Consider the following 27712-nt stretch of genomic DNA (forward strand, 5'->3'; position numbering starts at 1 on the left):
ACAGTCAAGCCTGCTGCTTCAGTTATAAATAAAGTGGGCAAATTAAATCCACCTTGCATATGGTTTAGTTGTGTGTATGTGTTTAAAGTGCTCCATTCGTTTTGTCAAAAAGGCTCTATCACCATTTACAAGGCTTTCGTTAAAAGTATATACCAAAAACAAACAAAAAACAAAACAACCAAAATAGGGGCGCCTGAGTGGCTCAGTCCGTTGGGCCTAGACTTTTTGGCCTAGGTTATGATCTCATGGTTCTTGTGAGTTGGAGCCCTGAGTGGCCTGGGACTCAGAGCCTGGATCCTGCTTCAGATTCTGTGTCTCCCTCTCTCTCTCTGCCCCTCCTCTGCTCACGCTCTCTCTCTCTCTCTCTCTCTCAAAAGTAAACATTAAAAATTAAAAAAAACCCCACATAAACCGATCTCCTAATATGAATGATTTTAGCAGAGTATGATGATGGAGGCCACTACCTGTGCACCCGCTGTTCTGATTTTTCAAACAGGAACTGTGGTGCCCACAAAAAGCTGCTTAAACTGAACACTGCTTTCGTGTATTTGGCAAGAGGCAAAGGAAGGAAGGACCAGCCCAAGCGTCACCACCAAGACTGAGCCCAACACCCAGGGTCTCATCGAACCCCACGTCCGTCTAGCGCACGCAGACCTAATCCATTAAGAGACACGGGGGTGCTAGTAGGGAGGTTGGCCTGAGGCCTTCCTGGAGGTGACCGGGTCTCTGCCTAAAGCTAAGGCCGCGCCCTCTCTGGCTGCTGGCTGGGTAGATGCTGACTCAACGCGCCTTTGCAGGGTCTGCGCCTTTGAAGGTCCAGTCTCGCTTTCCGTGGCGCATTGCAGCGCCCCCCAGAACCCTGCTGGAGCAGCACATCACAACCAGAGCGGCTGGCAGTCTCCTTTCTGAGCAAAGAGGTGGCTCTGAAAATAGCCTTTGGGTTCCAGGGCGCCCGGCGCGCCTCACTTGGAGCTGGTGTACTTGGTGACGGCCTTGGTGCCCTCAGACACAGCGTGCTTGGCCAGTTCGCCCGGCAGCAGCAGGCGCACGGCCGTCTGCACCTCGCGGGAGTGATGGTCGAGGCAGGGGCCTGGCTGGCGATGCGCTGGAAGATGTCGTTGACAAACGAGTTCATGATGTCCATGATCTTGGACGAGATGCCGGTGTCGGGATACACCTGCTTCAGCACCTTGTACACGTAGATGGAGTAGCTCTCCTTGCGGCTGCTCTGTCTTCTGTGCTTTGGTGACGGCCTTCTTGGAGCCCTTCTTGGGCGGAGTGGGAAGGATCCGGCTTGGCCGGGCAGCGCGGGGGTGGGGGTGGGGCAACGCGGCGGTGGGGGCTCCGGGGCTCAGGCAGCGCGGGCACAGGAGCTCCAAGGGGGGCACGGATGCCCGGGTGGGGGCGGCGGGGGCGTCGCAGGGACGCGGGCTCGGGGCTGGCGGGGTACGCAGGAACGCCAGGAGGCGGCTAGGGTGGAGGTAGCTGGGGCGCGAGGGTGCGGGCGAAGGGGCAGGGGGCCGCGGACCGGGCACCGGAACCGGGCGGTGCGATCGCAGCAACCGAGATGAGTGCGCTGAACGCAGGCAGCGCTATTTATTGTGTCCATATTCAAATGAAGCCTCCAAGTCGTGGGAATCTGATTGGACGGCAGGCTCTGAGCCTCCGGGACCGCTAGGAGTTTATGTAAATAGCGGATGCTGGCTCTTATTTCCTATTGGACGGCAATCCCACCAATCCGAAGACACAGGTGCCTCGCGCTGGGAGTCAGGTTGAGCATCTTTGTTCAAACCGGGAGAGGAGGGTCCTTTGTGTGGTCACCGGTTCTGGATGGGGTACATAATAATAATAAAAATAAACATAAACAATAACAATAATAATAATAAATAAGGAAATAAAAGTCTGTTTAACGCTGCATCTCCATCTTCTCCGGGCAAGGGGTAAACACATTTCTGAGGCCCAAAGCTAGGGAGGACAAGCTGATGCTTATTCAGCAAAGGGGAATGGGAATAACTTAACTATTTATTTCCCATCATTCCCCCAACAAAAGGCCAATGTCAGAATTCAGGCGTAAATCCAAATGGCTGAACACTGAAAATCTGTGAAGGCACTCACATTGGAGGTGTAGCAACAGGGCAGACTTGCAAGTGGAAGGACTGATGAAGGGGCTTCCGGGAAACAGTCCTTTGATTTCAATGCTGACTAATTTCTTTTGAAGTGATCGCTGCGTGCTAGGTACTCCGTATCTAGGGTCTCATCTTGTCTGTGAACGCATCAGAACACAGGCTTATAGAATTGTTAAAGGCTAAACTGAGGCCTACCAAAAATATTAAGAATCTATTGAACAAAAGTTGCTTAGAATCAGGCAACATCCAATTTAACAGATAGAGAAGATTTCCATGGAGCCGTACAAAATGAAAGACTTGTATCGGCAGAACGGAGAGGGAACAAGAAGTCACAGGAAAGGAAAAATAGCATTATTGCAAGGTCACTTTCTTTTAGAGAATGGAAGAGGCCTATTAGACTGATTACCTCACTAGTGCTGATCAGTGTTGCGACCGGTGCAACAAACACCGAGATCAGGGTCCTGACGGTAGGGGAATGTAAGGAAAAAAAGAGAGAAGAGAAGACAGTTTGGGAACTGGAGGGTCCCCTGGGCTGATGGCCCAAGTGACGGCTTTATTGTTGCTGTACACAATCTTTTATATCAAGACTCTTATGGGTCAGGCCATTCTAAGAATAAACAGGTTTCACATAATCGCTGCCAACCAAAACATTTAGTTCTGTGTTCCTTGTGAATTTTCTAAACGGGTCACAGCAAGACCTTGTTGATAAGATTGCTAGCAAAACACAGTTCTCATGTTTGTTTCTATTTGACTCGGGGTAGAAAAAGGGGAGGTAACATTACTGCCAACACCCACAGACCACAGGCTTCAGGAATTAACTTTCTCAGCCTTGACAAGGCTTTCGTATGCCCTTGAAAATGGGGGAATGGGAGGGGGAACCACCGGGTTGCCTGAGTCAACAGGGAACCATTGCTCGACCCGGTCTCAGCCTGGCACCAGGCCCAGCCTCCCACAATCAGGGGATTCCTGATTCACTGGAGCTTAATGCTCCACTTCTGGGACAGCTGACACTTGCAATAAATTCAGTCTTGGTTCCGTGACATGGCACTTAGCATGAGGCACTCCATTTTGGATATGTTGTCTTGTTTTCACAAGAAGTTATCAGTCCCTGAGTTGCCTCCCCCATTAAATTAACTCCTATAGACATGAGTTAAGGTCTCCTATATGTTAAATGCCAAGATGGAAATATAAGGTGTTAAGAATTTACTTACTTGAGCATCACACCTGGGAAGCTCAGAAATGCAGACTCTTGGGGTGCCTGGGTGGCTCAGTGGGTTGAGAGTCCGACTCTTGATTTGGGCTCAGGTCATGATTTCATGGTCTTGAGATTGAGACCTGTGTTGGGCCACACTGAGCATGGAACCTGCTTGGGATTCTCTTCTAATCTTTGCTCCTACCCTGTGCAGTCTCTCTCTCTCTCTCTCTCTCTCTCTCTCTCTCTCTCTCTCTCAAAATAAATAAATAAACATAAGAAAAAATAGAAATGCAGAATCCTGGGCCCCATTTCAAAGGTATTGACTCAAAAGTTGTATTTTTTTTCTTTTTTAAAAATTTTTTAATGTTTATTTTTGACAGAGAGAGACAGACAGAGCATGAACGGGGGAGGGGCAGAGAGAGACGGAGACACAGAATGGGAAACAGGCTCCAGGCTCTGAGCTGTCAGCACAGAGCCTGACGTGGGGCTCGAACTCACAGACTGCAAGATCATGACCTGAGCCGAAGTCGGGTGCTCAACCGACTGAGCCACCCAGGCCCCACTTTTTCTTTTTTTTTTAAGTTTATTTTTATTTATTTTGAGAGAGAGAGAGAGAGAAAGAGAGAGAGCAAGTGGGGAAGGGGCAGAGAGAAGAGGGAGACAGACTCCCAAGCAGGCTCCACACTGTCAGCACAGAGCCCGATGTGGGGTTCAATCTCAAGAACGGTGAGAGCATGACCTGAGCTCAAGTCAAAAATTGGACTCTTGGGCACCTGAGTGACTCAGTCAGTCAAGTGTCTGACTTTGGCTCCGGTCATGATCTCACAGTTTGTGGGTTTGAGCCCTGCACTGGGCTCTGTGCTGACAGGTCAGAGCCTGGAGCCTGCTTCGGATTCTGTGTCTCCCTCTCTCTCTATCCCTCCCCCGCTCATGCTCTGTCTCCCAAAAATAAATAAACATTAAAAAAAAAAGAGTTGGACACTTAACCGACTGAGCCACCCAGGTGCACCAGATGTATTTTAAACAGACTCAGATGCATATCACACTTTGAGAAGGTCTAAGGTCTGGTCTGGGTGTCACTTACCTGGCCACTGTAACCATCCAGAGCATTATCCAGAGGCCAGGAAACTTAATGGTGTCCCCAACAGACAAAATGGATCACAGCTTCAGAACAGTCAGCAAGATGCTTTCAAGATACCCACACAAATGCCCTCTATGTACAAATATGTCTGTACAAACATGTCTTGTGTGTGCACACATGTCCTGTGAGATCCATGGGCCTCTTGAGATTGTGGGTGCCTTGAGCTGCTTTGGATATACTCAGCATTGACCATTTTATCTATTTACCTTAAAAAATGGAGTTGATTTAATGAACATTTCTATAGAGCTTATTATGATCTAGGTAACCATTTAATACATAATTCACATTAGTGCTGATAAGACCCTTTCCTGGTATGTACTATTATCAACTCCATTTTATGGATGGGTAGCAAAAGGCTGAAGAAAATATGTCCTGAGTTAAACACGTGGGAGGCAGGAGCTGACCCTGAAAATCAGGCTGATTGGTGCCAAGAAATTTTAAATATTTGGATAGTGAATTGAACTCAATTTTGAAGAAGGAACACTACTTATGATGTGGTGTGTAGAAGAAAAATAGTAAAACACCAATGCATCACTCTGTGTTTCAGTTTCTGACAAAAAAAAGTCCAAAATCTTATAATTGGTCTCTCCTGGAAAGATGAAAGTATTGTAGATGAAATTGTACTGAATTCTACAATCGCTGACTCCATTAAAAGAATAAAGCCTTTGAATACAAGGTGCCTTAAGGAAATAGAAAAAAAGGCTTGTTTCTGGATCATTACCCCAAACCACTTTTGTAGCCATCATTATTTTTTTTCTGTGGGAGCTTAATGAGTATACAAATGATAGTCTTGCTTCCCAGCACCAGTGGGAGACGTCGGAAGCCCGATCTTGCACACGAGGTGCACTCCAAGCAAGAATCTCTTTTCTTTTGCCTGCAGATTTCGTGAGCACAGACTTCTCTGACATAGTCTTGAAACTCACTGTTTGGAGAATGTCTTTCTGTCTCAGTGAGGCTCACTTCCGGTGGATATTGAAGCTCTAACACATTTATAATGTTGGGGAGGAAATGCTTTCACTCCACCCTCCTGGCTTTGATAGCTGGTTCTGGGAAGTGAACCGACAACAGGCAGATTGACAGGAGAAAAGGTGTATGAATTAATTAATTTTTATTATTACATGCATGGGGGCCTCCCAGGGGAAAAGGGTGACTATCTCCCAAAGCGGTGAGATTGGAGAGCTTATATACCATCTTTTTTTTTGAATGTTTATTATCTTAGAGAGAGCACGCACACACGAGCAGAGGAGGGGCAGAGAGCAAGAGGGAGACACAGAATCCAAAACAGGCTCCAGGCTCTGAGCAAGTGTTCAGCACAGAACCCAATGTGGGGCTCAAATCCACAAACTGTGAGATCATGACCTGAGCTGAAGCTGGACACTCAACCGACTGAGCCACCCAGGCGCCCCTTGAGAGCTTATATACCATCCTAATTGGAGCAGGGGAGGGGGCTGTGGGCCTCTGAGGGGGACAGTGAATGGTGTTTAGGAAAGATGAGTGGGCCCTTTGGAGAATAGATAGCAGGTGTGATAGTCTGTGACAACGTTTGTCTGGTTGTGGCATGGACTTCTTTCTTCCCTCCTGTGATGAAACCCCAGGAAGGTATTGATGGCAGTTAGGGTCTTTTTTTGGGGGAGGACCTGTCTTTTTTTTTTTTTTTTTTTTTTACATTTTATTTATTTTTGAGAGACAGAGAGAGACAGAGCACAAGTGGGGGAGGGGCAGAGAGGGAATGAGACACAGAATCTGAAGCGGACTCTAGGCTCTGAACTGTCAGCACAGAGCCCAACGCAGGGCTCGAGCCCACAAACTGTAAGATCATGACTTGGGCCGAAGTTGGACACTCAACCGACTGAGCCACCCAGGCGCCCTGGACCTGTCTTTTTTTTGAGAGAGGGAGTGAGCACTTGGGAGCATGGAAGGGTCAGAGGGAGAGAGAGAGAATCCCAAGCTGACTCCACACCCAGAGCACAGTCTGATGCAGGGCTCAATCTCACCAACCATGAGATCACAACCTAAACTAACATCAAGAGTTGGATGCTTATCCAACTGAGCCACCCAGGCGCCTCTAGAAGAATAATTTAAAAAGGGGGTCGGATGATAAAAAAATAAAAAATAAAAACATTTTTTTTTCTTAATGGTTTCAGTGCACAGTGCCTGGTGCTCGTAGCAATTCCTTAACTATGTTCAACAAATGATGGAGTCAGTGAAAGGAGCACATTTCATCATCCTAAATTCCTGTGCCCACCACGGACACCATCCTTTTTCTCTGCTGGGATAAAGATGCTGTGCAGTGTTTTTGCCCCACCCCAGCCTGGTGTCTTACACATTCCCACCAATGAGCATTGCTGTAGATGAAATGTTGCAAGCCCCCCCGCCCCCAACAGCAACAGCAGCACTCGCTGCTTATGGATCCTGCAGGGGTGTGGGGTGGGGGGAGGGCTCTGCGGGGAGGCAGCACCCTGAAGATGCAGGAAGGGTGCCAGACCATAATGGTTGGGGCGGGGAGCTGCAGGTAGGTGGGTGCTTGCAGTGACAGTGCACGCACACTGGAGCTCTGCAGAGAAGAGGTAAACCTCCTTGCATGCTTTGCAGGTTCACAAAGCAAAGAAGGAAGGCAGCTTGGCGGGCCTTTGTCCTGGAGACAGCCTCCAGCGTGCACCTGAGACAAAGGCTGTGGCGGGGGTGCTGGGGCTCCTGTGGCCGGCCTTGCGTACAAGACCCTGGAGGAGACAGGTGCTAACCCCGCACCCATGCAAGGTTTTGGGGTTGCTTCCCAGGCTGGGCCTGTCCTTTTCTTCCTGTGCTCATTTCCATGTTGTTTCAGCAGGCAGGAGAGAGGGAGTCTTCAGTCAAATCCCAGCTCCAGGTGGGAATGAAAGGCTGGAGACCACGGTGGAGGGGAGGTGGGGGGCGGGTCAGGGAACTGAATCTGGTGTTGGGTGAGCAGCTTGTGGGATGGATCATTGCCATCTCAGTGACCACACAGACACGCAGACACAAAGGCCAGATGTGCTGGCCCCTCAGCCCCTGAGCTGCACAGCTACCCATTCCCCACCTAGGACAGGTTTCGGGTGCCCCCAGGGGCTGGGGTCAGGGGACAAAATGCTCTGGAGGCCACACAGGCCTTTCTGGTTACTTGTTCCTCCATGAGAGTGAGCTCCTGTCCTCATGCGTATATAGTATATTTCTATTACTTCCCGTCTACATACAGATATGCAAAAGTCATGTGGGGAGCCTGGGTAGCTCCATGGGTTGAGTGTCTGAATTTGGCTCGGGTCATGATCTCAACCGGTTCCTGAGTTCAAACCCCGATGCGGGCTCAGTGCTGACAGCATGGAGCCTGGCTCATATCCTCTGTATCCCTCTCTCTCTGCTCAGCCCCTGCTCACGCTCTCTCTCAAGAATAAACTAAAAAAAAGAAAAAAAAAAGTAAAAATGTTGGGGCACCTGGTAAAAATGTAGGTTAAGTGTCCAACTTTGGCTCATGTCATGATCTCACAATTTGTGGGTTCGAGCCCCGTGTTGGGCTCTGCACTGACAGCGAGGAGCCTGCTCGGGATTCTCTGCTCTCTCTCTCTTTCTCTCTCTCTCTCTCTCTCTCTCTCTCTCTCTCTCTCTCTCTCAAAATAAATAAATAAACTTAAAATGAAACAATCAGGAATCACCCTGTCCCACTAATCTGACTGATAGGCCCCTGCTGTCCCCTCCCTAAAGGAAAGTGACCTTGCAATAATCACCCACCTTTGGCCCCTTATGACTTCCTTGCTTCCCCCCTTTCTGCCTATAGAAGTCTTTCATTTTCGGCTCCTCCAAACGCCTTCTTATCTGCAAGACTGGGTGCTGCCTGATTCGAATCAGTCTTTGCTGAAATACACTCTCACAATTTTCAATGTACCTCAGTTTCTCTTTCAGCAGTGCTGGTATCAGAAGTGGGACCTCAGGGAAACCCCTGTCAGTCCCAGAGCAACCGGGAACCAGGCACAGGCACCTGCTGAGCCCCTCTGAGCCCATGGCTGTCTTGCCGCCTCCAGTGGTCATGGGTAAGTCCTGGTTGGTCCTGGTCCTCCTGTGTTATGAACTTTCAGACTTTATCAGAGCATGTCTCTTTCCAGACTGGAAATCGGCTGAAGTCAGACTGGGTCCGACTTAGAAACTGGGCTAGGTCTGGGGTTGGATTGGGTCCTATGTGAGGCCTCAAGTAAATCAGATTTTGTTTAAAGGCTGAACAACCAGAGATAATCTTTTTCCTTTTAAGTTTTAATTTTAATTTCAGTTAGTTAACATACAGTGTAATATGAGTTGCAAGTGTAGAATTGATTCAACAACTCCCAGTGCTCATCACAACAGGTGTACTCCTTCATCCCTATCTCCCATTTAATACACCCCCGACCCATCTCTCTTCTGGTAACCATCAGTGTGTTCTTTATAGTTAAGAGTCAGTTTCTTGTTTTGCCTCTCTCTCTTATTTTCCCTTTGCTCATTTGCTTTGTTTCTTAAATTCCACATATGACTTAAATCATACAGTATTTTCTTTCTCTGACTGACTTATTTCACTTAGCACATAATACACTCTAGCTCCATTCATGTTGTTGCAAATGGCAATATTTCATTTTGTTTTCATCACCGAGTACTATTCCAATGCATGTATATACCACATCCTCTTTATCCATCATCAGTTGATGGACATTTGGGCTCTTTCCATAATTTGGCTATTGTTGATAGGACTGCTATAAACATTGGGGTGCATGTACCCCTTTGAAACAGCACACCTGTTTCCCTTGGATAAATACCCAGTAGTGCAATTGCTGGGTCATAGGGTAGTCCTATTTTTAGTTTTTTTGAGGAACCTCCATACTGTTTTCCAGAGCGGTTGCACCAGTTTGCATTCCCACTAGCAGTGCAAAAGAGATCCTCTTTGTCCATCATCAGTTGACAGACATTTGGGCTCTTTCCATAATTTGGCTATTGTTGATAGTGCTGCTATAAACATTGGGGTGTATGTGTCCCTTTGAATCAGCATTTTTTTATCCTTTGGGTAAATACCTAGTCGTGTAATTGCTGGGTCATAGGGTAGGTCTATTTTTAACTTTTTGAGTAAACTCCATACTGTTTTCCAGAGTGGCTGCACAAGTTTGCATTCCCACCAGCAGTGCAAGAAGGTTACCCTTTCTCCACACCCTCACCAACATCTGTTGTTTCTTGAGTTGTTAGTTTTGGCCATTCTGATAGGTGTGAGGAGGTATCTTATCCTGGTTTTGATTTATATTTCCTTGATGATGAGTGATGTTGAGCATCTTTTCATGTGTCTATTAGCCATCTGGATGTCCAAAGATAATCCTGAGACACAGTGGCCACAGTGGAGAACTTTTAACCTAGATGAAGAGGTGTCCCAGAGAAAAAGGGGGCTCAGCCAAGTAGTCACCATAAAGGCTCGACAGAAAATTGTTTTTCCTCCTTTACAGTTTCTGGTGACCAAGATGAGACCTGCTGGGACACCAGACTCACTCCAGAACCTGCAGATGATGTCCTGGGAGTAAAAGCAGGAGCTGGCAAAGGGTGAGAAGGCTTAGCAGATCTCCATCTGTGGTGCCTGATGGAGAGAGGAAGGTGAAATCTCACGTTGTCCCTTTCTTTCCAAATTCGGACTGGCAGGAGAAAAACATTTTTAAAAATTAGATCTTTGTTTTTTTTATTAAAAAAATTTTTTTAATGTGTATTTATTTTTGAGAGAGAGAGACACAGAGCGTGAGCAGGGGAAGGGCAGAGAGAGAGGGAGACACAGAATCCGAAGCAGGCTCCAGGCTCTGAGCTGTCAGAACAAAGCCTGACATGGGGCTCAAACCCGTGAACTACATGATCATGACCTGAGCCGAAATAGGATGCTTAACTAATTGAGCCACCCAGGCTCCCCTAAAAGGATTTTTTTTTAAACATGGCTCTATCATCACAGGTTGGCCAAACTGGAAGCTGATATTCAGAGCCTGCTAGGAACTTATTTTTAGGCCTCTTCTCCTAAGTTAAAATAAAGCTATGTACACAGAGATAAAGGAAAACATTCTGAAGCCTTTTGTGCTGAAGCATGTACTGAAATATTCCAAAGACACACAGCTATAAACCTAGAACATAGGAATCTTTTGCTTTCCATTGTAGTTGGAAATGTCCCTGATATCACGAAGCAAATTGAGTGTAATATGGCTGGATGGCTGCATCAGCGCCTTGATATCACTCAGGCTCTAATATGATTCTTTGGGGGAATTAAAAGCCACTGTCCTTATCCCATAAGGGATTTTGCTTTGCAAAAGCAGAAATGCAGTTCTAGAAACAATTCAAGGTCCACCTGTCTTTACCATTCCCCAAATGTCCTGTATACATTTCATGATGCTTGAAGATACCGTAAAAGATCAGGATTTTGGAGGGGCACCTGGGTGGCTCTTGGGTAAGGGGCTGACTTCAGCTCAGGTCATGATCTTGCTTTTGTGGGTTTGAGCCCCACATCAGCCTCTGTGCTGACAGCTCAGATCCTGGAGCCTGCTTCAGATTCTGTGTCTCCCTCTTTCTCTCTGCCCCTCCCCCGCTCATGTCTGTCTCTCAAGAAAAAATAATAATAATAAATAAAATTAAAAAATTAAAAAAAAACCTCACAGAGGACAGATGTCAGACACCAAATCAAAGACACATTTTCAGGGGCACCTGGGTGACTCAGTCAGTAAAGCATCCAACTTTGGCTCAGGTCACCATCTCATGGTTTGTGAGTTTGAGCCCCATGTAGGGCTCTGTGCTGACAGCTCAGAGCCCACTTCAGATCCTCTATCCCCCTCTCTCTCTTCCCCTCCTCTGCTCATTCTCTCTCTGTCTCAAATAAATAGCTAAACTTAAAAAAATAAGAAATTATAACCAGGATTTTTTTTAACATTTAAGTAATCTGCACAGACAGCAAAGATTTTGTGTCCTACTAAAATACCTTACTGTGTTTCACGTTGTCTGTAGCAGGTTTTTGATTATGTAAGAAAATCCAGTTTTCTCATCTTACGCCATACCACCCTGAATGCCCCTGATCTCATCTGATCTTGGAAGCTAAACAGGGTCGGGCCTTTAACATCTTAAACTGCCACTTTGGTCGAGTAGATGAGTAAGTATTATTTCATAATAATCTGTGATCCTATTTAATCAAATGTCCAAACCTTCTGACATTTTCCCCAAATCAAATTCTAAATGGAGCCTTAAATTTTTTTAAATGTTTATTTTTGAGAGAGAGAGAGAGAGAGAATGAGCAGGGGAAGGGCAGAGAGAGAGGGAGACACAGAATCTGAAGTGGGCTCCAGGCTCTGAACCATCAGGATAGAGTCTGACATGGGGCTCAAATCCATGGACCGTGAGATCATGACCTGAGCTGAAGTCGGACACTTAACTGACGAGCCACATAGGCTCCCCATGTTGTCTTTAAACTTAAAAAAAAATATGTATATATACATACATATATACATATATGTATGTATATATATATGTATATATGTATGTATATATATATGTATATATGTATGTATATATATATGTATATATATATATTTATTTTTGAGAGAGAGGGAGACACAGCATGATCAGGGGAGGGACAGAGGGAGGGAGACATGGATCCGAAGCAGGTTCCAGGCTCTGAGCTGTCAGCACAGAGCCCGACGTGGGGCTCAAATCCATTGACTGTGAGATCATTACCTGAGCTGAAGTCGGTGGCTTAACCGACTGAGCCACCCAGGAGCCCCTGGAGCCTTTTGACCTCAAAATAACTTTGACATTTCCCAGAGGGATCCTGGAATATCTCAAAGGACGTGTGTCTCACCTTGTTAAAGAAAGACGTCAGACCAGTTAGCTTGATTTGATATGCAATTATGGTATACAAATCATGCAGCAAGCACCTTCAAACACATCATGGTAAACCTTAAGTTGTATGTGTGGGTGTATGTTACTAATATACCATGAAATGCTCAAAGTACATAGAAATCTGTTGATACTCTCCTTGTCCAGCTAGCACCTTAAATTGTATGCCACAGAAACATCTACACTTCCTTATCAAAAGAACACTCACCAAATCTTTGAGCATGGGCATTTTTTAAAGTATTTTTATTTATTTTTGAGGGACAGAGAGACAGAGTGTGAGCTGGGGAGGGGCAGAGAGAGAGGGAGACACAGAATCTGAAGCAGGCTCCAGGCTCCAAGCTGTCAGCACAGAGCCTGGTGTGGGGCTCAAACTCGTGAACCACGAGATCATGACCTGAGCTGAAGCCGGGAGCCCAACTGACAGAGCCACCCAGGCACCCCTGACCATGGGCATTTTTAACTTTTGCCATTTACAGACCGTTGTTTTACTCTGACGTTCTTGCAAGAGCAAGATTCAGCAAAAGGACCCTGCTGAGTACTCTTGACCACGGACCCCACTGCCAAGCCACCAGGTGTTGAAACTTGGGTGCGTATTCCAAACTGAGGAAGGCTCCCCCTGCCATCTGGTCATTTGTAAACACCAGATAATGCCACTGGCCACATATCTCGGGCCATTGCTGAGGGGGATAATCTAACCTCCAATGTCTGTTGGATTCTCCACAATGCGATGCTGGCAATCCTGTCATTCTGCCCGGCACAAACCTTCCCCTTGATTTCCAATGCCTCAGCACACACCTCCTTACTCAGTTAAAAGATAATCAAGACTGACTGTGGCCAGAGGCTCAAGGGGTTTTTGCTGGGCAGCTACTGGTTCAGTAGCAGAATCTGCAACATCAAGAGTGAAGGGGAGGGGGAGCCTGGGTGGCTTGGTCGGTTAAGCCTCAGATTTGGGCTCAGGTCATGATCTCCATGCTGACAGCTCAGAGCCTGGAGCCTGCTTCGGATTCTGTCTCCTTTTCTCTCTGCCCTTCCCCTGCTTTGCTCTCTCTCATTCTGTCTCTCTGTCCAAAATAAATAAACATTTTTTTAAAAATGTAGGAGGGATTATTAAAACAAGACTCCAGACCCCAAATATGGAGTCACTTCTAAGCCCCAGCTCACCAAACCGAAACAATCAATGACAGTGTTAGCTCTCCCAGAAATGGGAACTTCGACCAGACAATCAGGATTCCCTGGTCAGCACTGGTGACAAAATCTGCCTGGTAGGCCCCTGCCGTCCCTTCCCCAAAGGAAAGTGGCCTTGCCATAAGCCACCTGCTTTCTTGCCTGGAATTACTTCCTCATTCCTGCACCCTTCTGCCTGGTTAAGTCTTTCATTTCCTACAGCTCCCTGGCACTCCCTGCTATCTGCTGGGAGACTGTGTGCTGCCTGATTTCAATCAAGTTTTGCTCAAATAAATTTGTAACATTTTTAAGAGGCCTCAGTTTAGTTTTTTTTTTTAATTAAAAAAAATTTTTTTTTTTTAACGTTTATTTATTTTTGAGACAGAGAGAAATAGAGCATGAACGGGGTGGGTCAGAGAGAGAGGGAGACACAGAATCTGAAACAGGCTCCAGGCTCTGAGCTGTCAGCACAGAGCCCGACGCGGGGCTCGAACCCACGAACTGCGAGATTGTGACCTGAGCTGAAGTCGGACACTTAGCCGACTGAGCCACCCAGGCACCCCGGAGCTTAATTTTTTAATGTCTATTTATTTTTGAGAGAGACAGAGACAGAGCATGAGAGGGGAAGGGGCAGAAAGAGACACACAGAATCCAAAGCAGGCTCCAGGTTCTGAGCCATCAGCACAGAGCCTCATGCAGGCCTGGAACCCATGAGCTGTGAGATTATGACCTGAGGTGAGTCAGATGCTTAACCCACTGAGCCACCCAAGCGCCCCAAGAGGCCTCAGTTTACTTTTTAACAGAGGAGATCTAGAAACCGGATCGCACATACGCCCGAAAACACAAAACCTGACATTTTATGAGAACGATTTTCCTATACTTGATGTATTTGATAGGTTTTGAGTTTTCAGGAGAGGTGGTCTGCATCTGGGAAGGGAGAGCTCTGGAGAGATGTGCACTAGGGTGTTGGGAAAGGAGAATGGGGCAGATGGAAGGGTGTAGGGAGGAGGCTGGGGGCTGGGGAGGCAGCCGGCCTCACCCACAGGACCGTGCCCTGGGGACACCCCAGGCCATGAGGTTTTCTCCAAGGTTCCCCCTCTTCCCCTCCAGGGCAGCCGCACTGCCATTGTCACCCGCATGCTAGGAAATCGCAAGGATGTCCAAAGACAGGGGTGAAAACATTAAGGCACAAACGTAGAGAAAACACAACAGATTCCAAGCTCAGACACCAAACTGAGGGCGCAGCAAAGGCGATTGGGAAAGGGAAGCTTTGGAAAGCTCCAGAACGTGCCTCAGCCAATCGGGTAGGATTGTTTGAACCAATCCAGATGGGCTGTTCTGGTAAATACCAGAGGCTTGGCTCTTCCTGTTCATCTCAGGGGCCTCCTGAGACTGACTGTGTGCCCAAGGGATGCCCCCCAGGCGGCTGTGGGCGTGAGGGGGCCCTGAGGCGAAGGTCCCGCACCCCCAGCCTCTGCGCATCCCGTCACCGCCTGCAGTATTGCGTCTCCGCGCCCCTGTGCTACACCTCTGCACATCCCCGCACCATCTGCAGTTCTGTGCGCCCCCCTGCCTCCCCCCACCTCTACACCTCCCAGCACCGGCTGCAATTCTGTGACACCCCCCCCCCCCGCCTCCCATCAACTCTGCAGGTCCTGACACCTTCTGCAGTTCTGTGCCCCACCTCCCCCCCCCCCACTCCCCCCCCCACCCCCGTCTTCCCCCACCTCTGCACTTCCCGGCACCTTCTGCAGTTCTCCATCCCCGCGGCCCTTGTGCCCAGCACCCCTACACCTCCAGGCACCGTTTGCACTTCTGCGCTCCCACCCCAACGCCCTGCGACCTGCACCTCTGCACCCCTGTACCCACCCCCCGCTTCCACCCGGCCCTCCCAGCGCGCTGGAAGGGCGGCCGGGGGAGAGGGTTCCGCGGTCCCCCACCTGTGCTCTGTCGTCGCCCCGCTCGCCCCGCCCCGCCCGGGGACCCCGGGGGGCGGCGCCGGCCGATGATAGCCACGGGGGCCACCAGCAGTTCCAACTAAGTGACTTTGTGCGGGGTTTCCCGACGCCTTTGGCTCTCAGTTCGCGGTCTTGGGAGAGAGCCAGCTTTTCAGACTCGCTTGGGAACGGGACTGTGGGAGGGGGGTGGCGACGGGAGGCTCGCGTTCAGAACTCCGGATCCACCAATCCGTGGTAGGCCTGCACTGGGCATCCGGTTGCCCAGGGTCAGCCCCTCCAAGGCTCTGCCTCGTCTCCTCCTGCTGTGGGCTGTCTGCAGCCTCAGGCTGTCTCCGACCTCCGTGGCCAGCCCTCTGCTGGGACAGGAAACGCATCCTAGTATCTGAGAGAGGGAACCACCTCCAGTAATTTCTCCAAAGTGGGAATCGGCTCAAGAAATGCTTTTCCCAGGGGCTGGGGGAGGGGGGTGGTGGCGGGAGCTTTGGCTGCTGTTTCAGCCTCCTTATTCCGCGTACCCACGCGAGCTCCTGCACACCGCCGGCCTGCACCCCGGCTTCTCGCTCACTTCGCCTCCCCACCTGTGGTTTGGGTTCCCATCTGCATAACTCCCATGAGTTCTCTCTTGTTAGTTACACATATTTTGTTGTTTGTCGGTTCCTATTTGTTTCACAGCGTGTGATTCTGATATACACAGATTTATCTCGTGTTCCTTCAGGGAAAAGCTCCAGTTCTTTCCCAAAGCTACCAGCATACACTATTACTGAATTCAACTTGCCTCCGTGGGGGGTTGATACTCACTTTTTTTCAGTGGCTTGTTTTTTTCCTACAACGAATGACTGGTCTTGACTTCAGAAGTCAGAGACCTGAATGCTTTTTGCAACTTCCACTCATCATAGAAAGTAGTTGCCTGCTGCTGTTCCCAGAAAAATAGATAACCTGGCCTCTGGCTTCGCTGCCTCCTGCAACTGGGCCCTGGGACCTTCTGGAGCTGGTCACACCTCCCTCCTGCATAAGCATTGGCTATCTACATGGCCACCTAGCATCCACCCATAATGTGCCCCCCCTTCCGCCTCCCATGGCCACCCAACATCCACCTATAATGTGTCCTCCCCACCTCCCACAATCCACCCATAATGTGCTCCCCCTTCTGCCTCCCATGGCCACCCAACATCCACCCGTAATGTGCCCTCCTGCCTCCCAACATCCACCCATAATGTGCCCCCCCACCTCCCACAATCCATCCATAATGTGCCCCTCTTCCACCTCCCCTGGCCACCCAACATCCACCCATAACGTGCCCCCCTCTGCCTCCCACAATCCACCCATAAATCCTGAGCTTGCAGCCCGGCTGTGGCCTCTACTGCCTCTTACTGTGGGCCATTTTTTGCTATTTTAAAATATAGGGGTCTTACTATTATTATTCAGGTATGCTGAGGTGACCACCATCAGAGAGACAGCTTTTGGGGGCGCCTGGGGGACTCAGTCGGTTAAGCCACCTGCTCTTCATTTCGTCTCAGGTCATGGTCTCAAGATTCATGGCATTGAGTCCCACATCAGGCTCTGTGCTGACAGCGTGGAGCCTGCTTGGTATTCTCTGTCTCCTTCTGTCTCAAAAACAAATAAACATAAAAAAGAGAGCTAGAGAGTGCTGTGACACTCAGTTACCCAGAGGAAGGGGCACGTGGCTGCACATGACTGCATGGGGAAGCCCTGGGTCTGCAGGACCTGCAGCCCTGGGTCTGCACTAAAGGTCTTGTGGGCAAGACCTTGTGGGCAAGGAACTGGTAGCCATGGCCTCGGCAGTCCTTGCTGGGGCCCCAAGGCCTCAGGTGTCAGGGCTTCAGGATGCAGAAACTAGGAGGCCATGTGCTTCTAGGACTTTCTGCCCTTCCTTACAGGAGTCAAGTCTCCTTTCTTCCTCAGGGGGCTACTTCTGTGGGTTCCCAGGGCTGGGTCTGTTAAGGAACCAGGCTGGTACGCTGGCGGAAAAACCAAGCGGCACTCGGAGATCTTGGTGGATCGGAGACTTATTTAACACCGGTGGGTCAGAGGAGACCATTTCTCCAAAGATCTGAGCCCTGAATGTGAGCGGGAATGGTAATTTATAGTTATCAGCCTCCATATTTGTGTGGGGGTGGTTGGTGGTTTGCACATGCAGCAAACAAAGGAAGAAGAACCCGGAGGAGGGGTCTCTAAGCTAGAGACCAGAGTTTGCTTTAGCTCAATCAGCCATCTTTGGTGTACTTTATCCACTTCTCCAACATTCCCCCCTTTGATGCCTTTTAAAAATACTTTTAGTAAGCATCACCTTTCAGTTTTACAGGTTGGTACTCTCGGAAGGCTAAGATATGTGCAGTAGTTTGGCGAGGAACAGTGTTTTCAATAAAATGTACCATGGCATTCAGTATACAAGGGCCGATGGATATAAGTAAAATTATGGAGACGAGGGGTTCCACCAGGGCAGGAAGCCAGGATGCCCAATCTGTGAGATCCCATCCTTTCCATTGATACTTTCCTGTTGTCTAAATTGAATTCGTTCCTTGAGTTCCTTAACCTTAGTTGTAACTATTCCTGACTGGTTTAGGAAATAGCAACATTCCTTCCCCAGAGAGATACAGGTCCCTCCTTCTTCTGGAGTGAGGAGGTCGGGGTCTTGCCTATTTTGGAGGGTCACTGCCGCCAAGAGTTTATTTGGCTTTGTAAGGTTACCAGAGAATCTGCCACCCGTTCCACCCGTTCATTTAGCTCTTGAGATGGTCTATGGTATAGTCCTATGGATGAACCTGTGCCTCCTATTCTAGTTCCTACTCCTGTCGAAATTCCCGCTCCTATCAGAATGGGTAGCAGGACTGCCCATTTAGCCCGGGACTTGAGGCTAAAGGCTGTTAGGAGCTGATCTTAAGTGTATATGGATATATCTGGGGTTAGGAAGACGGAATAACATATCTGAGTCCAGCTGGCCTCTAAGCATCGGTAGGACAAATTAGAACACAGATAGAACACTCCAGGGGTTAAACACAGGGTTGCATACCTCTTTAAGGTTGTATTTCTTCCTCATAGAGAGGTACTGTTCATACCTTCAGGGACTGTACAGATTAGATTCTCGGCATTTGTGAGCCAGACCCCAGTGGCCAGGGGTCCAATTAAGACAGAGGTGTTGGTTTTGAGATTTTCAGGAACTTCCCAGGTCGAAGGGATAGGAGTGGCTAAGTAAGCCCTCCGGCTGAGGGGAAGCACATCCAGCAGGTTTGGGCGTGATTATTTATTTTGTGGAGGACTGGTAGAGTGGTGTTAGTCCAACGTTGGAGTGGGGAATTGGTAAGCATCTGATTGAGGGCTGAAAGGTTCAAACCTTGGTAGGCTGCCCGGGGAAGTGGTTGCCTTTATGGCTTGTATTACCCTATCCTGGGTATCCTTCATAACTGTTTGAAGGGACCTGTTGTGCACCTCTCTCCCATCCGAGATCCCCCATTGAGGAAGGTAAGTGTAGCAAGCTTTCTTCCCTCTCTGGAGGCTGTTGTTGTGACATGGGTTCCCGACATTTTGGGTTATCTCTATGGTCCAATACTTATCATTGAGGCACCGGGTGACTGACAGAGTGGATGTTTTCCCCTTGTAGCAAACTTTGTGGAGGGAGGTGAAGGCGCTGAATGCCCTTGACTCCCTTACTGTCATATAACAATCCTGGGGGCAAAGTGGGTAAGAAGCAGTTGTGAAGGTGAGAGAGGTTATCATAATATATAGGCAATACTTAATAATTCTCCCATTCAGAGGAGGTATGTGAGACCCAGCATGCATCTTTTGTCCCATGTCCAGCTTGTTGGTGCATTCTCTATCAGCCCAACAGTAAGAATTAAGATCAGGGCTATGGCACCAGTAAGGGGCAAGGGCTGGCAGAGTTGCATCCAAACCCCTGGGCTTGGTCCACATGTTGATTCCTCAAGCTTCTGTCATGCGCAGGCCAGCCAGCTTCCGGGGCGTGGCTGGAGCAGGGCTGGAGATCTCAGGAGCCAGTGTCTTTTTGAGGGTCAGTTTAAGCGGGTTGACTGGATCTGGATCACTTCGCCAGGTTGAGGGTTCATCTGAGTTGGCCTTAACTCTGGAGTGATGGACCCATGGGGTGATACCTGAAACTGAATCCTCTATTTGGTTGTATATCTGTAAAGTCCACCTCCAAGTCTTTGAAAGGGGTGGGTTTCTGGTAACTGTCAGACCAGGTTTAGGGAAGATATGGTTTGCATATTTAGAGATCCATCCTGTTCAGGTGCTTAAATAATCATATGCCCATGGGGTCTTATTATTATCCACATAGTATAACAAGCACAGAAGATTGCCTATATATGAAATACTGTAACAATTTTCTGAAGTTTACCTCAAGTTGTCTAGTTTAGGCAAACAACAAACATTTAAAGACAATCATAACTAGCATTTAACATCCATAACTGTGCATTCTTGAAATTTAGTTGTTCTAAAACTCACCCTTTCCAGAGATAGCAAAATTGAGACCAATGCATTTGTAGAACAAATCCAGTCTTAACAAATCTGGCCTAATTATTTATATAAGCTCAGCAAGAATAGGGATTGGTCATGAGGATCTTTTAAAGTTTGCTTTGCTGGAAACTTTTATAAGGAATCTCCGGGTTGAACTTTTAATAGCCTCTCCAGGCCGGAAGCCAAGCCAAATACTTGCCATCAGACAGGCTGCAATACCTGTAGAATTGGGCAAATTCCTCTTCATGAGGTCTCAAAGATATCCTGAGGTTCCTGCACCTGCCAGGAAATGACCTTCTTTACTCATCTGGTGAGGTTGCAGTCATGTGAGATTACGGGAGAGACCCCCCAGAGGAAGTGCCATCCCAGGCCACCCTCCCTCCTTCTCCATACAGCCTTGCTCATCTTAACATCTGACAGCTCTTCTATTCTTGTTGGTCTAGTAAAGATGCAAACTGGTCTCACGTTGTTGCCAAACAACATTTAGACCTTTATTGTTTTTTCTCATTGGGGTCCATTCAACGTATAGCATTACATTAGTTTCAGGTATACAGTATCTTTGTTCGATATTTGTATATATCGTGAAATGATTACCGCAGTAAGTCTGGTTAATGTCCACCACCCCACATGGTCACAAGATTTTTAAGATCTATCCTCTTAGCAACTTTCGAATATGAAATACAGTATCACTAAGAAAATAGTTGTTCTTAACTCTGCTATAATTTCCATTTCACTGATTTTGCCTTAAATTCTGTACTTTTTTAGTTTTGTTGAAGAAGTCCTTCTGTGCCTCTGGGTGACAAATGTACTGTCCTACGTTTTTGTCTGTTAACATCATGGTATTGGCTGTGAACTTTCTAAGACCGGTGATTGCTTCAATTCTCACTTCAGCTCACCTGATATGTGTCCGTCCATCTGTGTGATCTCTCTGCGTCCTTCTGCAAAGTTTGGCTTTCTGTGTTGTAGAGTTTGTTGAATACTTCAAGGAGGCTTTCAAATAACACATAAGTGTTCATAAATCTCTAATTAAAATTTTTGGGTTATAACTTGACTTATTAACACTTTAGTACAAGACCTTTACAATGCTGTTTCCTTCTGTATCTAAGTGCTGATTTTTCCTTGTTAAAAAAAAATCACAATAAATGGAGAACTTATACAACCTTTCACCCTGCATTAGATGAATATAATCATAGATTTAAAGAGTTTGCTTTGTAGTTTATTTCTTATTTTTTGGCTTAATAATTTCTGCTTTTATATCTACTTTTTTACTTCATGTTTACTTTGGTTTACTCTGTTTTTCCTTCAGCATACTGAGTTGAACGGTGTATTCAGTGTCCACAGCAAATTACCACAAAGTGGGCACCCTGAAGTAATAACAGACCTTTATTGTGTCATGGTTCTGGGGGCTCCAAATCCGAGGTTCCCTCTGAGCATTCTGTGCCTCCATGTGGCTTCTTCTGGTCGCTAGTGCTCCCCGGCCGTCCTTGGCTTGTAGACGCATCACCCCAATCTGTCCCCATCTTCATGTGGCTTTCTGCATGGGTGTGTGGCCCAATTTCCCCATTTTTCATAAGGACACCAGCCATTGGCTTAGGGCCACATGGGTCAAGTATGACCTCATCTTAACCTGATTGCATCCATAAAGACCTTCCTTCCAAATAAGGTCACATTAACAGGCTCCAGGGGTAGGACCTCAACATTTCCAGTTATCTTTTTGTTGGATGCAATCAGCCTCCCCCCCACCCCAAAATATATGAGCTAATTTTTTTAAGTTTATTCATTTATTTTGAAAGAGAGAGCAAGAGTGGGGGAGGAGCAGAAAGAGAGGGAGACAGAATCCCAAGCAGGCTCCATACTGTCAGCACAGAGCCCAGCATGGGGTTTGAACTCATGAACCAAGAGATCATGACCTGAGCCGAAATCAAGAGTTGGTCACTTGACTGAGCCACCCAGGTGCCCCCCAATATAGGAGTTTAAAGAAACACAATTTCCCTTTTTTTAAAATGTTTATTTATTTTTGAGAGAAAGAGAGAGAAAAGAGAGAGTGGGAGAGGGACAGAGAGAGAGGGAGATGCAGAGTCCGAAGCAGGCTCCAGGTTCCGAGCTTCCATCACAGAGCCCGGTGCAGGGCTTGAACTCACGAACTGTGAGATCATGACCTGAGCCGGAGTCAGACGTTCAACCGATTGAGCCACCCAGGAGCCCCGAAACACATTTCCTTTTAAGTAGAGCTTATCTGGTCCCACACATTTTAGCGTGCAGTAGCTCCCATATATATCACGTCTAGATATTTCCAGTATCTCTCATTTTTTCTACCATGTTTACATCTTAAGTTCTAGCAAGGTAGAATGTAAAGTAAAATGGATCAAAAACGTGAAAGAAGGACATTACCTTCTAGTGCAAGGAACTCTAGATCAACATAATCATTGTTAGCACAAGCAGGGAACTCACTTGTCATTTGAGAGCATGAGAAACCTTTATCATCTGTTTAGTCATGTGAAAGGGCTCATTACATTCTAAACTGTCGTGTTCTGCATTCCTAGTGTGCTATGGTTTCAAGTCACTAACCAAAATCAGGTATAAATTTGATATATATGGACACCAAATAGGATATAACCTGGTGACATTTGGGTTAAAAACGGACTTGTATGTGGTATTAAAAGCATTTATTTATCTATTTATTTATTTATTTATCTATCTATCTATTTATTTATTTATTTAGCAAACATGCTTTTATTGTAGTCTAATTGAAATTCTGGCAATATAGAATTATTGATTTTCTTTTTTTCTCCTAAAACTTAATTTTTTAAAATTTTTTAAATATAATTTATTGACAAATTGATTTTTTATGTTTATTTTTGAGACAGAGAGAGTGAGAGCAGGGGAGGGGCAGAGAGAGAGAGGGAGACACAGGATCCAAAGCAGGCTCCAGGTTCTGTGCTGTCAGCACAGAGCCCGACTCAAGGGCTCAAACCCATAATCTGCAAGATCATGACCTGAGCTGAAGTCAGACGCTTAATCACTTAACCGACTGAACCACCCAGGCACCCCTTTGTTTTTATTTTAATGTTTATTTATTTATTTTGAGCAACAGCGAGAGCATGAGCAAGGGAGGGGCAGAGAGAGAGAGGGAGAGAGAGAATCCCAAGGAGGCTAAGCTGTCAGCACAGAGCCTGATGCGGGGCTCAATCCCACGAACCGTGAGATCATGACCTGAGCTGAAGTCGGATGCGAAACTGTGACCGACTGAGCCACACAGATGCTCCAGAAATATTTACATTGTAATAAAAAGAAATAAATACTACCTGCAAGAGTGATTGAGCTTAGCTGTATTTTAGACTGAATACAGCTTTAATACACACATCACGATTGAAAACAGGCTGAAAGATGACTTTTCAAGTGTCCTGTTCTGAAACAGAAGAAATCCTGAAAAATGATTCCCACAGATCACACTGTAACTGCAGTTTATGTTTCCATGTTTCCTATCTACAGTTTTCTTTTTCTCAGTACTTGCAATTTGTTTAATCATCAATATTCCTATCCTCATCCCTACCCCCACTTTTTTGACCCCAAAGTGAAGACAGTAAGTGGAAAAATCCAAAGGGAAATACATAAGGAAGAGTCTTTAGTTTAGGAAGTCTACCAGTTTGGGGGACGTGTCAGCCTGATGGGTGTGATTTTCAGAATCTCTTACAAACCCAGAGAAAACATTGTACTTGCTTGATTATCAGCTTATTATAAAAGGATGTGATTCCGGGACAGCCAGATGGGAGAGTTGTATAGGGTGAGGCACTGGGGAAGGGGTCACTGTCTCCTGCAACCTGAAGGGTACGTGACATGTAACACCTGTGGGGGTGAAGCTGCAATGTAGATGTATTACAATGAAGTTGTGGGTCACTTGGGGGCAGTAGATACTGGGGAGACTGCATGCATACTGTCTGGAACTTTCCCTGGCTGTCCCCAACTTCTGCTCTGCTTGCAGTGGGGTGGTTGATGGTCTCCAACAGCTGGTAAGTCAGGTTCCCTGCTCACACCTGGGTAGTTGCCTCCTCCATCACTCCCCACTCGAGGACTTTTGGCCTGAAATCTGAGGGGCTTGAGGGGGGCAGCGGAGGCCTTTTGTGTGACTATTTTCTGCTGTGAAGGGGTGATGCTCCTGAGTCAAAGTTCCTTGCTTTCTGTCAGGATTGGTCTCTCTAGTGTGGAATGTGTGTCCAGCGTTACTCCAAGGGACTGTCCAACGAATCAGGAAGGGAGCAAGTGAAAGAGGAGGCTAAGAAGGTGTGGGCCAAGGGCTAGGCCCAGGACACTTGGAAGGATGAGCTGAGGCCCCAGGACAGAGAGCAACAAGGGTTTCCCTTCTTTGAGGGAATGGCCCCGTTCTTCAGTTTTGTCTGCCTGGTGGAGGACGGAGGACATTTTGGGTGTTTTCCTGGACTTTTGCCTGACTGGTTAACATGGAAAAACAACACTGTTCCTTTACATATAGATAGGTACCTCCTTGGTCTGCAGTTAGTAGGTCTAGGGCCCTGTGATTTGGGAAGACCACGGTGATGAAGTTTTGGGGTGATGGGGGTTTGTGGGGTCCAGAGCCAATGGCCAAGAAAGGATTCTTGAAGACATCTTTGGTGCAAAAAGGTGATTTTATTAAAGCACAAGGACAGGACCCGTGGGCAGGAAGAGCTGTACTGGGGTCATGACGGGGTAACTGATTATACACCCTCAGGTTGGGAGGCAGTCAGGGATAGAGTAAGTCTCTAAGGAATTTTGGAAGCAAGGTTTCCAGGACCTTGAGAGGGGCTGGCTGTTGTTAGGGAAACACCATTTATTACTGTTTAATAAAACCTCAGTAATGAGAGCCTTGAGATATATATCGGGGGCCATAAGCTTGGAGTATGATTGCCAGCATCTATCTTGGGGGACTTGTGATAAAGGAAGTAGACTTACAGGGTCCTGGGGGGTCAGGATAATGTTAAGCCAAGATTCCCTTTTGCCCCCAGCAAAGTGTCCTCATACAGGCAGCTGAGTTCCTAGAGGGAGGTCACTTTGCCTATGTCAAGGACTTTTCAATGGGCTGTAGGCAGTAAGGGAATTTCATTTTTAAAACCCCTTTCCTTTGTTCTTGGGCAGCCAGGAGTGTCTGAGGAATATCACACATTCCACCAGGGGGTGGAGGGTGGGGAGTGGAGTTTGTAACCTGTCAGCTTGTCCTATGCTCCCTCACTATTACTTGTCTCCTTGAGGGTTGTTGGGGTTTCACTGCAAAGGAGGAGGTTTCACCCATGTGGAAATTGAGAATTTACCTACTTATTTTAGGCACTTGAGATGCCTTAGACTCTGGGAAAATAAATAGGGAAGGATGGGGCGCCTGGGTGACTCAGTCAGTTAAGTCTCTGACTCTTGGTTTTGGCCCAGTTCACGATCTCATAGTTTGTGAGTTCAAGCCCTGTGTCGGGCTCTGAGCTGACAGTCTGGAGCTTGCTTGGGATTCCCCCCCCCTCTCTCTCTCTCTGCCCCTCCCCTGCTTGAGTGCTCTCTCCTTCTGAAAAGAAATAAACTCTAACAAAATTAAAAAAAAAAAAGCAGATAAGGACACAGAGGTATCATACCAAGAGCAGCAATGCTACAGGAAAATCAGTGCTGTCCATGCAATCAGAGCGCTCCTGGACAGAGGAGATACTCTCAGAGTCTTGACAACTGGGCAACACAGACCCAGGGGATGGACAGAGAAGATACTCCCAGAGTCCTGACAGCTGAGCAACACAGACCCCAGCGAGAAGAGACAGGCCCTGAGGAGGTTAGGACCCAGTAATTAATTGGCCTCCGCATCCAACAGGAATTGAAGTCTTACCTGCCACTTCCAGGGTCACCTAGTAATCTCCTGCTCAGGAGCTGGAAGGGGCATAGGGTCTCCTTGTTGCAGGGCCATCCATGGAGAAGGGGCAGTCCTGGGGGGAAGTCCCTCCTCCAGTGTCCCATTGCTTTGCAAAGGGGGTAGGGAGTGGATAGCTTCTCCCTCTGGGGACACATGTGTGTCCCCAGTGTCTGGGTTTCCCTAAAGTGTAGCAGTTTCCAGTAGCGGCCATTGTTCCAGGGGACCGAGACCACGGAGGCTAAAGTGGCCAGGTCACAGGGCAGCCGGCAGTGTGCTGGTGTCCTGCCCTTCCTTTCCCCTTCTCTTTCTCTATCCTGGTCTTCCTCCTCTAAATCCCACTGATAAAACATGGAAGAGGCCACCTGCATTTGGGCAGGGGAGCCTCTCAAGTTGTCTTCTGGTGTCAGGGGTTGACCGGGCGAGGAATCAGTTGGCCATCCTCGGATTTGGGGCCCAAATGGGTACGGGTAGTTAGAGCATCCCTGAGCCTTTCTAGAAAGGATTTTTCTGGCAGCCTGTAGTGTACCTTAGCCATGTTAATTTGTGGGTTTAGATCCATTGTTTCATGCCTTCCAGTAGGCAAAGAGTTGTGATCTCCTGTCCACCTAGAGGAAAGACAAAGACAGTAACAATCCTTTGGGGCTACAGGTGTCCCCGCTGAACCCTAAGAGTCATCTGGATAGCCTGGGGCCCAGAGACATCTCTCTGGAAGCCCCAACTACGGTTCCTGGGTCAGGGGAGCATCCTCCATCCATGGACCTCTTGGTCTGGTGAGCCTCCCCAAGAGGGACCCCTGTCCACCCTAGTCGATGTGTCTTTCCTCAGGAGATGGGGGAACCGTCTTCCCTGTACTGAGACACCATCTAGTTTGGCAAACCAGTGTTGGGTCATTTCTTTCGCCCTGCCTCCCTCCATCCTCCCCAGACCAAAGATTTGGTCAAAGATCCTCCCTCCCACGCCTCAGGCAAAATGTAGAAAACACAAGTGATGAGAGAGAGCAAGAGGATTTGAAAATGGTGGGGTCTCTGTGCACAGGGCTTTGGGAAGTAATGTAGAAATTGCTGAGGTTCAGAGCCAACCGCCAAGAAAGAATTCTTGAGACGTCATCAGTGCCAAAATGTGGTTTTATTAGAGGGCGGCGACAGCACCAGTGGGCAGAGGCAGCACGGGGGGTTGTGAGGAGTGACTGAGCCTATCAGATTTTCTCCCCTACAGCGAGAGGAAGACATCAGGGACCCGGAAAACTGAATCTATAGGTTTCTGGAAGTTTGGCTAGTGATTAGATTGCTTTTTTCCTTGTAAATGATTGAGGCAGTTACAAACTGATGGAGACTCCGGTCAGGCATGACTGCGATCCGGTCAGATAACCACTTGTCCCCCCAACAAAGCATGAAGAGGACTAGGTCTTCCTTGAGGAATGTTACACTCGCCCTAGTCAGGGACTCCTCAGTGGGCTGAAAGTTGTAAGGAGATTTAGTTTTTTTTGTTTTTTGTTTTTCCTTTTGCCTCTGTTTCCCACCTCAGAAAGCACAGGAGATGCAAGATGGGGGGGGGGGGGTGGGGGGTGGGGGGAAGGGGGGTGGTCAGCGTCCCAGCTGCACAGGGATCAAGGGGGCGGCGAGGCCCCTCCCTCACGCCGTCCTTGCGGATCCGCCCGGCCCCGACAACACGCCAGCTGGACGCCCTGTCCTCGCCCTCGGAGTTCAGACCCAGACTCTTATGGACGCACGCGTTTCCTGGCAGTGAACGCAGAGAAGGGTGGAGCGGGAACTCAGGGAAGAGCGCGCCCCGAAAGGTCCCGCCTTCGCCTTAGTATTTCCACATTCTCCGGCTCCTCTGGTCCCGCCTCCGTCCTCCCAGTCCCCGCAGGGCCTCTTTCCGGTGCGCCAT

General features: G+C 47.9%; 1 pseudogene; it reads right to left on the reverse strand.

Moving 5' to 3' along the window:
- Window positions 1-47: 47 nt before the first annotated feature.
- Window positions 48-27712, reverse strand: LOC132680473 (uncharacterized; annotated as a pseudogene).

This window comes from Panthera onca, chromosome A1 (genome assembly GCF_046562875.1).
Source record: "Panthera onca isolate mPanOnc1 chromosome A1, mPanOnc1 haplotype 2, whole genome shotgun sequence".
Taxonomy (NCBI): domain Eukaryota; kingdom Metazoa; phylum Chordata; class Mammalia; order Carnivora; family Felidae; genus Panthera; species Panthera onca.